This window comes from Lissotriton vulgaris, chromosome 7 (assembly GCF_964263255.1).
Source record: "Lissotriton vulgaris chromosome 7, aLisVul1.2, whole genome shotgun sequence".
Classification (NCBI taxonomy): Eukaryota; Metazoa; Chordata; class Amphibia; order Caudata; family Salamandridae; genus Lissotriton; species Lissotriton vulgaris.
This window is the reverse complement of record NC_141695.1, coordinates 1,317,858,304-1,317,870,371: the sequence shown is the minus strand read 5'-3', so window position 1 is coordinate 1,317,870,371 and position 12,068 is coordinate 1,317,858,304. Positions and strand designations below refer to the sequence as shown.

The 12,068-nt window shown below is 46.6% G+C and overlaps 1 protein-coding gene across 1 annotated transcript in view; it reads right to left on the bottom strand.

Moving 5' to 3' along the window:
* LOC147703588 (neurotrypsin-like) overlaps nt 1–12,068 on the bottom strand; it is a 645,871-nt gene that overhangs the window by 395,164 nt on the left and 238,639 nt on the right. The gene's annotated exons all lie outside the window — the stretch shown is intronic.

Below are 12,068 nucleotides of genomic sequence, written 5' to 3'. Positions count from 1 at the left end.
TTTCAGACAGTACTTAATCATTTCTATAAGCATGATAGTGTGTTCCCTGTATTTCATGGATCTTCCCTTAAGGAAGAACTCACATGCTTCCACTCCCTGGTCATGATCAATTATGGTGTACAAGCTTTGGACATCTAGGGTTATCAAGATATAATCTTTTTCCCATATTAGATTCTCTATCTTTTTCAAAAAATCTTTTGTGTCCTTAACATAGCTCTCAAGTTCCATTACAAACTCCCTCAAAAATGCATCAATATATTTGGAGATTCTCTCCGATACACTCCCTCGTGATGACACTATGGGTCTCCCTGGGGGTTTAGTGGCGTTCTTGTGTATCTTGGGCAGTAGATACAGTACTGGGAGAACAGGATAATCACATTTTAAATAATTATATTCATCCCAAGATAGAATGCCTCTCTCCTTCCATTCAAAAAGGAAATCCCACACACAATTTATACTTTCATGATAACATTTCCAATCAATGGGTTCATAGAAATTGTTGTCATTCAATTGTCTGTTAGCCTCTGAAATGTACATGTCTCTGTCCAGCAGGACAATATTACCTCCTTTGTCCGCAGGGCGTATGACTATTGTCTCATCAGCCATAAGGGTTTTTATGGCTTGTCTTTGTTTGTAACTCATGTTCGGTTGTTCCCTCAGTTTGTACTTGTGATGTTTCTGTCTAAACTCATTGAGGCTTTTGTTCACACACTCGTGAAAAGTATCTATATTATCGTGTGGTAAGGTGGGAAGAATTGATCATGACCAGGGAGTGGAAGCATGTGAGTTCTTCCTTAAGGGAAGATCCATGAAATACAGGGAACACACTATCATGCTTATAGAAATGATTAAGTACTGTCTGAAAAACAACATCTTTTTGTTCAATGGTGAACTATTCAAACAGGTCAGTGGCTCAGCTATGGGCTCATGCTTTTCACCGAGCTTTGCCAATCTGTTCCTTGGTAAGTGGGAAAAAGACATACGCTCTGACCCCATCTTCCAACAAGATTTTACGAAGGTATCTATGTGGTTGAGGTACATAGACGATCTCTTCATTGTCTGGAAAGGAACAATGAAGGAAGCTGATGATTTCATTGATAAACTCAATTGTAACATGCGTGGCATAGTTCTCAGCGGCACTAAGAGCAAAACTGACATTGAGTACCTCGATGTCAAGATTGAGATTGTCAATGAGTCTGTACAGACCAAACTTTTTCGCAAGGCCACTGCTGGAAACAGCATCTTGCATGCCCTAAGCAGTCACCCCGAGAGCTTAAAATGGAGTATTCCATTTGGTGAGCTATTGCGGGCCAAGCGCAACTGTAACAATGACCAAGCTTACAAAGCAGAGAGTGAGATCATATGCGACAGGTTCAAAGCCAGAGGTTATCCCAATTGGGTGGTCAAAAGAGCGAGGGAAAGAGCCAATGCCATAAAAAGATCTGACACCATCTGTGACAAACCCAATACCAATATGGAAGATGGAGGTGGCCCGAGACTCATCCTCACGTATAGCAGTGACTCCCAAGCCATCAAAAAGGTTATAACCAAGAATTGGGATATACTCAAAGCAGACAATATCATTGGCAAAGAACTACCCAAAAGACCCAGCATAACATACAGACGGGGGAAGAGCATCAGGGACTTGCTAGTTCATAGTGATATCACCTCATACCCCCCTGCCAATGTACAAGGTCTAGATGGCTTTTTTCCATGTGGCCATTGTAAGGCCTGTGCCAATAGCAAATCATGCAAGGAAGTCACCTATAATGGCATAAATAAGAAAATCAAGTCCTTCCTCACATGTAGCTCTACCTTTGTTGTTTATGCTATAGTGTGCCCGTGTGGCAAATGGTACATAGGCAGCACCACATGCATGGCAAAGAAGCGGATCCTGGAACACACCAGAGCGATTACAAATTTTGATCCCAAATATCCTGTGGCTAGGCACTTTAAGGAACAACACTTTTCCAATACCAAGTACCTTAGCTACACAATTTTAGAACAGGTACCCAAAAATCCTAGAGGGGGTAACAGGGTTCTCAAATTGAGACAGAGGGAGTCGAAACTAATCATAGACTTCCAGTGCAAGGATCCGGGAGGCCTCAACCAGGATGAGGAATTAGCAGTACACCTCAAAGATTCGTAATTTACCACAGCTGATGTCAGTTCATGTTTATGTTTGTCTTTCATGCTGAGAATTAACTTACTCTTCCTCCATACCTTATGCTTGTGTTCAGTCCTATGTATAATTACATAGGTATAGGAAATGTATTTTCATCTGATTTTAAATCTGTATTAATATACATATTTGTTTCGTTCTTTTAGGAACACGCGAGAAGGGGCCCACTCCACTGGCACTTCACCTCACGGGACCACTCCCCTTCTCCACCTCGTTTGAGCACAAAGGCACTGCATGGTTTGCAAAGACTGTATGGTAGAAATCTACACTTTATTTGAGCACTTGCGAATACCCAATGTACTTTGATGACGCGACACAGACGTGATCTAGGTCCAACCCTTGACTCCATAGCCTTAGGAGGTTATCCCGATGTCACTACCACTTTCGGACTTCGTAACTCTGTCTTTGGTGTTATTTCACTTAGCAGATTTGCCACGCTCCCATTAATAGAAACGCCATGTTTCCAGCACATTAGAACTCTGTGGCACGTCCACGGGTTAATCCACACAGTGACAACTTGTTTACAATTGTGTTTACCATTGTGTTGTTGAAGCATACAATGAATTTTTTCTTGGCACAATTTGTTTCTTATAATTTTGGGGTTGGTCCATACTACGTGACAAAATTCGATTTGAAGGTTTACATGTTGGATTTAGTACGTATAATGCATTTAGAGTCCAAATCAAAACACATAATTATGTTCAGTCTCATTTCTATGTCTATGATGTCAATAGATATAACCAATGGCTTTGCAATTTGTTTTCCACGTGATCAAGCCGTCTTCACGGCGAAACGCGTTGTGGAATAAACAGCACTAAAGATATCTTCGGTGTTTGCCTGTTTTTGCCCTGAGAGTGTACTACATTGACTGTGTGCTTCTTGGAAATATATATATATATATATATATATATATATATATATATATATATATATATATATATATATATATATATATATATATATATATATATATACATATATATTACCTACTGGCAGTCGCCAGTAGGTAGTTATAGTTAGGACCTAGTTTCCATTGGAAATCCACAACATTCGATTTGATTTGGAATAACTTTGGCGCCGGTCGACGAATCTTCGCGAAATTCTCCAAGAAGATGGCCTGCTCTACTCCGGTCCTTCCCTGAAAGTTCGTGAAGCGGGGGCCAAGAAAAAAGGGGGGTCCCAAAATGTGTTTCACCATTCAATTTTCCATAGGGACCTTTAAGACGGGCTATTGCCCGAACTGCTGAACGGAATTACACCAAATTTGGCAAAAAGGTAGAGTTTGGTGCGCAGATGACGCTTTAAGTTAAATGGTGTAAATCTGTGCAGTAGTTCCTGAGAAAATCATAGATATATCTATGGACGAAGTACCGTCCGAGGATTATACGCGTCCCCTTATGACCACGAGCTGCATGCTAATTGGCTGTCAACTGTTTTTCAACACTCCAAACCAGGAAGTGTTGGCAGCCATCTTGTGTCTCGGTAGAACCAAGGCACAAGAAAACTGAAAAACAAGTGCGCAAAAGACGCAAAGGGGACAGGGTAGAAACACTCTGACACCCTAGGCCTGCTCAGGGGGTTTTACAAGGACCCCAAGGACCCCAAAAAATGTATTTTTATTTGTTTAAATCACAGGATGCGCGTAGGATACGCGTATTGCATAAAAAAAAGAAAAGAAAACCCAAAGCCCGCTTTAGTGCTAAGTCCTGGGGGCAATGTAGTTTATTATAATGGGGGCCCCCCCGCTCTTGGGACCACCACCCCCGGGGCTTTTTTTAAAATATATGTGCGGGGGGCTCCCTGTAGTTTTGTGTACCCCTAAGATAGAAGGGAGCTTATACAGGCCTATTCTAGATTGGCAGTGTGCGTGGACTGATGGGGAGCAGATAGTACTATCTGATCCCCGACTGATGGGGAGCAGATAGTGTTTCTCTTCCCCATAGTTTTGTGTACCCCCTAAGAAAGAAGGGAGCTTATTCAGGCCTATTTTAGGTTGGGAGTGTGCCTGGACTAGGGTTTGGATGGCGCTGATGGGGAGGAGATAGTAATTCTGCTCCACAAAGTTTTGTGTACCCCTAAATCAGAAGGGTGCTTATACAGGCCAATTTTATATTTTATTTATTTGTGTACCCCCTTTGCAGCTCCTTAAACATTCTCACATATAATTTCTGCACAATCTTTTCTGTGTTGGACAATAGAGTGTTACCCCAGTGTCTTTGTCATCATATATGATATCTTTTTCCTCTTTTCTGTATTTGAACCTGGCTTTTTTTACAGTATTCTTTTATCTCTCATGCCAATCAGTGCCACAGCGTAGCCTTCGTTTGTTGTAGTGTTCTTAGCCTTGTTGTTCTTTTGCTGACTTACTAGTTTGTGTACATGATCCGCAGTCCTATTTATGCAGCCTTCTATGTATTGTCTTTTATATCTGACCTTGGTTCTTCAGTGATTGATCCAGTGTCCTGAACATACCATTACATCTGTAGACATGTACTTTACTTCTTTCTATTTCTCTCCCTCCATCCTAATTGACAACGTATTGGGGGGAGACAAAGTAAGGGGATGTGATCGTCACTGTCTCAAGCTTGCAACACAGTAGGTAGGACATGGATTAAGAAACCCCGCCTCTACCACTCATGGACCCTCCTGCCCCTTGTTACTACCTCTTTTGCTATGCCTTATTTATTAAATCTTTGCACTTGACCTGGTCCTCCTCCAGTGTATTCTTCTCATAGTCCAATCACATACAATCCATCATTTCATCTACCCTTGCCTACCCTGTGTGTGGTGGTACCGCCACCAGATATTGCACATTATACACCACCTTGAGTGTACCCGCCCTCAAAACTCCTCCACTGGCCATTGTACATGCAGACCTTGGACCACCCTTTTCATTCATTCTTGCATCCTGAGATGTAACCTCTAGCCTCTGTTCTTCACCTCCTACTTTCCCCTTTCAAATATTCAAATTCTCTTGGAAAGACCGTACCAAGCCTTTAAGAGAAAAAAAAGAAGGTTTCAAAATCACTTTATATGTGAGCTCTGTATGCCATCCAATTACAGGCTTTGTACCATTCTGTAATGCGCTTGAGTTGCACTGTTCATTCTTGTCTGGCTTTGTGTGTCATGACAATGAAAGGGACCATATTCCTGCAAATCTTAAATAAAGCACTTGACACAATGCATAGTGACATTGTATTTATTTATTTAATGTATTCATAATAATTGCCACTCAAGTTCACAATGTTCCTTCATTTTCAAAATAAATATTAAATACATTTCTTCGGAAGCACCACATACGCCGATATTACAGTAAAGAAGTTGTAAAAATAATTTAAATGTATCACAATTATTTTCTGTGAGCACCTAAAACACTGATTTTAAAGTAAAGAAGTTTTTTAAATAGTTTCAATATATCACAAAATATTTTATATGAGCACCTCAAACACTGTATGGCTGAGATACCCGCCACCCCCTCTCAACACAATCCCCAAGAATTGGGAAACCGGAAACAGTTCTTGAACTTTTGGAAGGCGGGAAGGGAGTTACCCTTCCCGGCCGTATTTATTAAAATATGAAACAAAATAAAACATTAAAATAACAGTTTCATATTATGTACAATTTCATTTCCACATTACGATGTTTGGCTAACCTTAACAGATCTCTAATACAAAGGTTCTCCTAGCCGAACTAACATCCTACAAAACATTTGACTTGAAATTGTACATCCTAACGTTAAGGGCCAACGGCAAGGTCGTAACCGGTGTCAGATCCCTAAACCAGAAATACCCCCTTCACTTGTGAGAGGAGCGACCGCACAGAGGCGTACCTCAAGTGCATCTACCAATTTCCCTTTGTACTTGACGGGGGCCCCAATAAACTCGACGCCATTTAACGGTCGTTCAAGGACTCGTGTGAGGTGTCTAAAAGGTAGAGTAAACCCCCTCCCGCACCCCACACAACTTACCCATCTGCCGTCGCAGATGTCCTGGCCCCGGGAAATTCCCCAGGAGGGGCCGTAGCCCCTCCTATCCAGGAAGGGGCCTTGACCACCTTTCCTTTCCTTCCGGCGGCCTCTCCTTAGACAGGACCGCCTCCCCGTTGAGGGGCCAATTGGCCACCTCCCCCGAGCGCTCCCATCCGTAATGGGTGACGCCCCCTCATAGGGATCTTCGAATTACTGCTCACCGATCATGACCTTACCGCCACAGGCCGGATAGTTGACCGGCTATCCGGACCCCCCACAAAACTCCTACCTAAAGGTCATGGTGTAAACCCCTTAACCAGGCTATGAAGTCTCCTATGAGTAACTCGTTCCCCACCCGGGACAAGTGAACCCCGTCCCCCAAATACATACTGTCCCCTTTGATACAACCATGCGAAACAGAATTAATTTAATTTAATTTAATTTGCGTGTTTATATAGCGCTAGAATCACTCCCGGGGGAGTATCTCCGCGCTTCGACCGCTGCGAAACCCTTCCTGGCTTCCCTGAGAGATGGTCCCTTTATGGGTATCTCCAGGGTGAGACCAGGCATCCCCAGCGGTCTGGTGGGGCCGTTAGTGAAGATGAGGCAAGCTAATGCCCAGAGTTGCCGAGTGTGATCGCTGATCAGAGTGGGCACCGAGGCGAGAGAATTATCGAGTCCGCTGACCCTGGTCCAGAAACCTGCCGCGTCGGGAATCGAACCCTGGTCCCGGGCCGTCCTCTGCTCTCGGGTCTGCCGCCTCTAACCAGTGAGCCACACTACTTCAGAATGTAGTGTATTTGAACGAAACAATCTACTCACTTTGTTATTTATCTTCCTTACTGAATGATTCAGAGCAGTAACCGAAATAGCCCCCCGCCACACTTTCCGTGGGATCATATGGGACCATGCAATTGTGCACCCTGGAACTCTTCTTGCCAACCAACTTACTGTGGAAAGCATTGCCTCAAGAAGGAGTCGTCTACCAGTGGCCACCAGATCGTTACCCCCAAGATGGACTATGATTATAGACGGCGGTGACCTTGTCCGCTCTAACAAACCCTCAAAAAAGAATTGAAACTGGTCAATACAGAGCCCGCCCTTTCCGTAGAAGGACACCCTGTACCCGTATTCCCTAGCCACGTGAATCATATCACTGCTTTGAATACGTCTGCGGCACGCCTCACATATGAGTGGCCCACGACCCACACTTCCTTAATCGCAGACGGTGATTTCTGACCGCTGGTCCCCAGGAGTCGGGTCGACTGTACAGTCCGCCCCGCTTCGTAAGCTTGCGTAACTGAAAATCAAACAGAAACAAGAAGCGTGAGTATATCATTACAGAAGCGTGAGTATATCATTACAGCTTCACAACATGTGCAACCGCACATACCTTTTATAACAGTTCGAGGACCAACGCCCCACACGTTTTACTTGTACCACACTCAGACCCCTGGCTGTAGCCTCAGTAGCAGCCCCTATCCGAAAGGAATGGGTCCCGAACTCGCCCGGGTTCAAGCCCGCGGCCGAAATCGACATCGCAAGCACCCTCTGGAACTGAAACCTCGTCAGTGGGGTGGCGTCAGCGTGTCTCAAAAAGGTCCCCCCCCATGCTGCAACCCTCTGTGCCAAATATTCCTCTACGCATACCACAGGGCACATGGCAGACCCGGGGATCCTCTGAATGATTACGCAGTCCCCGATTGCACCTTGATCGGATTTGGACCTAACAAACGAGACCGTCATCGTCTCCCCCCTGACCTGAATGTGCTCCCGGCACAATCCCCCCATCGTATCCCTCTTGTTCTTCGCCACTAGTTCGCTTACCCGCATAGCCCCATGGAATGCTAGCGCAAATGCGGCTCGGAATAACACAGTTTCATACTGGGATGAACATGTTGCAGGGAGTACGGAGGATAACAGGGCCAACCTATCCAGACCTATCGGGTGCCTCTCATCTACTCTGCGACCCTCAAGGCGTTGCCACCCACGTAGCGCTTTCTGCACAACGAAAGACGCTGTCGGGTCCTGGATCCCATGAGCCTTTGCCATAAAGGAAATGGCGGCCCGATGCCTCTGGGCCGTAGCTACTGATTTGCCTGCCTGATGTAAAGAGAGCAGAAATTTCACTACAAACTCTTCCTGACCCCAAAGCTCCCCCCTAGCAGTACCCAAAAAGGCCCAATAGGAACGGAACGCCCCTTCATATGCCTTCCTCGTCCTGGGTGCTAAACTCTCTCCCACAAGGTTTTGTAGTTCGGGGCACCGAGAGACCAGAGAGCTTCGGGAAAGGGTGCCGCCACCGGGTCCGCTGTGGGCAGAAAACCCCAGAAGGCCTGCATACGGAAACGAGAAAGCGCATCAGCCGCTTTGTTCATCACCCCCGGCACATGTCTTGCCCTAAACAGTACATTCAGTTGCATGCATAACAACACAATCTCCTTGAGCAGTCTCAGAAGCAATATGCATCGTGCTGCCTGACTATTGATACACTCCACCACGGTCATGTTATCAGACCAGAACACCACAGAGTGATCACGGAAACCCCCGGGCCACGTTTTCAGGGCCACCAAAATAGGAAAAAGTTCGAGAAAAGCAATGTTACTTGTCAACCCGCATTCATGCCACCATGACGGCCATTTTTGAGCCGACCATTGTGTACCAAATATGGCACCAAAACCTATACTCCCCGCCGAATCTGTCCAAAGCCCCAGCTCCTCGGAGGACACCGCTGGATTGTTCCAGACAATTCGACCATTGAAATCCGCCAGAAATGCCAACCAAATGCGCATGTCCTGGCGAACCTCTGCCGAGAGTCTCGTGTGGTGATGTCCTTCCTTCAGGCCGACCATGGCTTGTGCAATCGAGCGGGAAAAGGGGCGCGCCATTGGTATCACTCTTAGGGCAAAATTCAACTGACCCACCACCTGTTGCAATTGATGCAGGTTTACCTTTGTTGCACGAATACATGTCTCAAGGGCTAACCTGAATTTCAACACTTTTCCCTTGGGTAATCGAAAACAACCTTCTACCAAGTCGAGCTCGATCCCCAGAAACTCGATCAAGGTCGAGGGACCCACAGTCTTACCTGGCGCCAATGGCACAACAAATTGATTCATTAAGACACAAAATGCATGTAAAGCCTGTCCACACTCAGGATCCCCGGCTGCCCCCAAAAACAGAAAGTCATCGAGATAGTGCATAACATGTTGAAAACCTGTCTTCCTTGTGAATACCCACTGCAGAAAACAACTGAACTTCTCGAAATAGGCACATGAAATCGAGCACCCCATTGGCATACATCTATCCATGTAATAGTGACCCTGAAACATGAAACCAAGAAGACGCTGATCGTCTGGGTGTACCGGGAGCAACCGGAACGCTGACTCGATGTCTGATTTTGCCATCAGCGCCCCGGGCCCCAGGCGATTCAACATGGCTACGGCCTCATCGAAAGATGCGTACCGCACTGAACACACTTCCGTGTCTATCGCGTCATTCACGGAAAGACCACGTGGGGCTGACAAATTATGTATCAGCCGAAACTCACCCGGGTCCTTCTTGGGGACCACCCCTAGAGGGGAACAAACAAAGTTAACAACCGGTGGCAAATCGAATGGACCGGCGACACGACCTCGAGTCACCTCCTTCCCAATCTTTACCTGGACCACCGCCGCGTGCTGCAAGACCGATAGTTGATTCTTACAGTTTGCTACACCCTGAAAATTCCCCACTGGGATGCGGAAACCATATGAGAACCCGTTTCGCAACACCCCAGCGGAAGCATGATCCGGGTATTCGTTGAGCCAAGGAATCATTGCCATGGTATCAATCGGAGTAGGTAAAGGCGCCCCTCGGACTATATTAGACCTGTTTGGTGCCTCCCTTACCACCGTTATCACCCGTTTTGGCTCTGCACAAGGACTCAGGATGGGATGGCTGCCCACACCCCCCACACTCATGTCTGAATTTGCATGACCCCTGGGGCCTCGTACATTTCCCTCTGTTAAAATTCCAACAGATCCCCTTTTTCCCTGTGTTGCCACTCGGCTTCGAGTGGTACTCGTTACCTGCACCCGTCCGAAAGGGTGTCCCAGCGTTTTGGCGGGAAGATTCCCCTCGGTCACTCCCTACCAATGGTACCTTCAACATTCCTGTACTCTCCATTTTTTGCCATGACACGGAGTCGTAACAATCCCAAGTCAACAATGGGTCGTGTTCCTTAGCTTTTCTAAAAAGATTGTCATAGCAGAACCACTGATTGCCCCCATATGCCACAGAATACTCCATAATACGTGACTGATAAATAGGTAACTCGGTCAGCAACTCGGGCCTGCGCTCGCCCATGATGGAGGTAAATATGCCCCACGCTCTGCCCCAAGTACCAATGTTCTCGTCAACTTTAAAGGCGGCCTTTTTTGCGCGCCAAACACTCGGATGCATGAGCTCCTTTTGGCTCTTCACATGCTCTATCTCGTAATGGTCGGTAAGCAATGAAAACATGTTTACATACTTATCCGCCCAAATCAATTCCTTAATTTCTAGTGGAACATGCTGGGCAATCTTCTCCCTTCGAGAAGGTACAGACCCCTCCCCCGCAATCGGCAATGGCCGCTTACCTGAAGTAGACCCTGCACTTGCCGCCGCACTTGGGCCTGCTGCCCTTTCAGCCGCCGGAACCTGTGGGGGAACAGAAGGTGGTGCCTTCGCAGCTTCCCTGGATTCCCGGAGTTGCCTCATTACTGCCCGGGCGTCGTCAGCCGTGGCGCCCTCGCTATCTTTTCCCAACCACGCTGCCAATTGTGCCGCTAACTCGGGGGGCATATCCTCCCTGTTCACGGGGGTGACCACCACAGGGATTGGATTCCCCTCTTTCGGCACCGATATTGGCTCCTCACGTGGGGTATCGGGAACCGGGGTGTCCCCCCCAAGTACCCCCCTTCTGGGCCTCTTGCTTCTTCCACCGGGGACTGCTCCCTGCAAAGGCCGTTTCGGTCCTCCCTCCCCGTCCTTAGCCTCCACCTTTTTCTTCAAATCGGCTATCTCCTTCATGAGCATGCGGAGCATCTACTCGGTACCGACCCGCTTTCCGACTTTCTTAGGCATTCTCAGACGGGATATCTGTAAGACAAAAGAAAGATTACAACGCTCAAAATTGGCTCTTCGTTCCGTCTTGAGCTCACGTGCAGCGGGGAGGTGCAGCTTCAGAGCACAGGAACAAGAGGATGCTTTCTTGGCTTCCGCTCCTTTTATCCGTCTTCAGGGCGGGCGTAAACCCGCCCCCGCCTGCCTCCGAGGGCGTGGCCGGCCGCGTCGGCGTCTAGGACAGCCCATTCTAGAGCGGGAAAAAGGCGCGCCCCGGCTACGCCGCTTCGGGCATACCAGCCGAGACTCGCCTCCCGCCCAAGATGGCTTCCCGGGGGGATCGTGGTACTCCACCATACGTTCGGGGGGACCGAATGGTCGCCCCTTTCCAATATTACAGTAAAGAAGTTCGTAAAATAGTTTCAATGTATCACAAAACATGTTATGTGAGCACCTCAAACACTGATATGACAGTAAAGAAGTTGTAAAAATAGTTTCAATGTATCAGAATAACTCATTTCACTTGACTGAGAACATGTTTCTTTACTACTGACATATCTTACATCTTACAGATGGAAAATGTCACTTACACAGAAAGCATTTATTCTTGGCATGTAGTGCTGTATATTCACGTGGTTTCCATAGTCCTGCCATATTGTGTTGTGTTAGGATGTTTGCCAGTTGTTTTTCTTTGAAGAAGTCTATTAAGTCACGTGGTAAGTCTGTCTCCTCCTTTTGATGATATTGTGCATGGGAATCAACTCTATTGTGAGGGAGCTGCCTGACTTAATGTCATACAAACAGCATCTCACCCATCCCACTTGTTCTCAATAG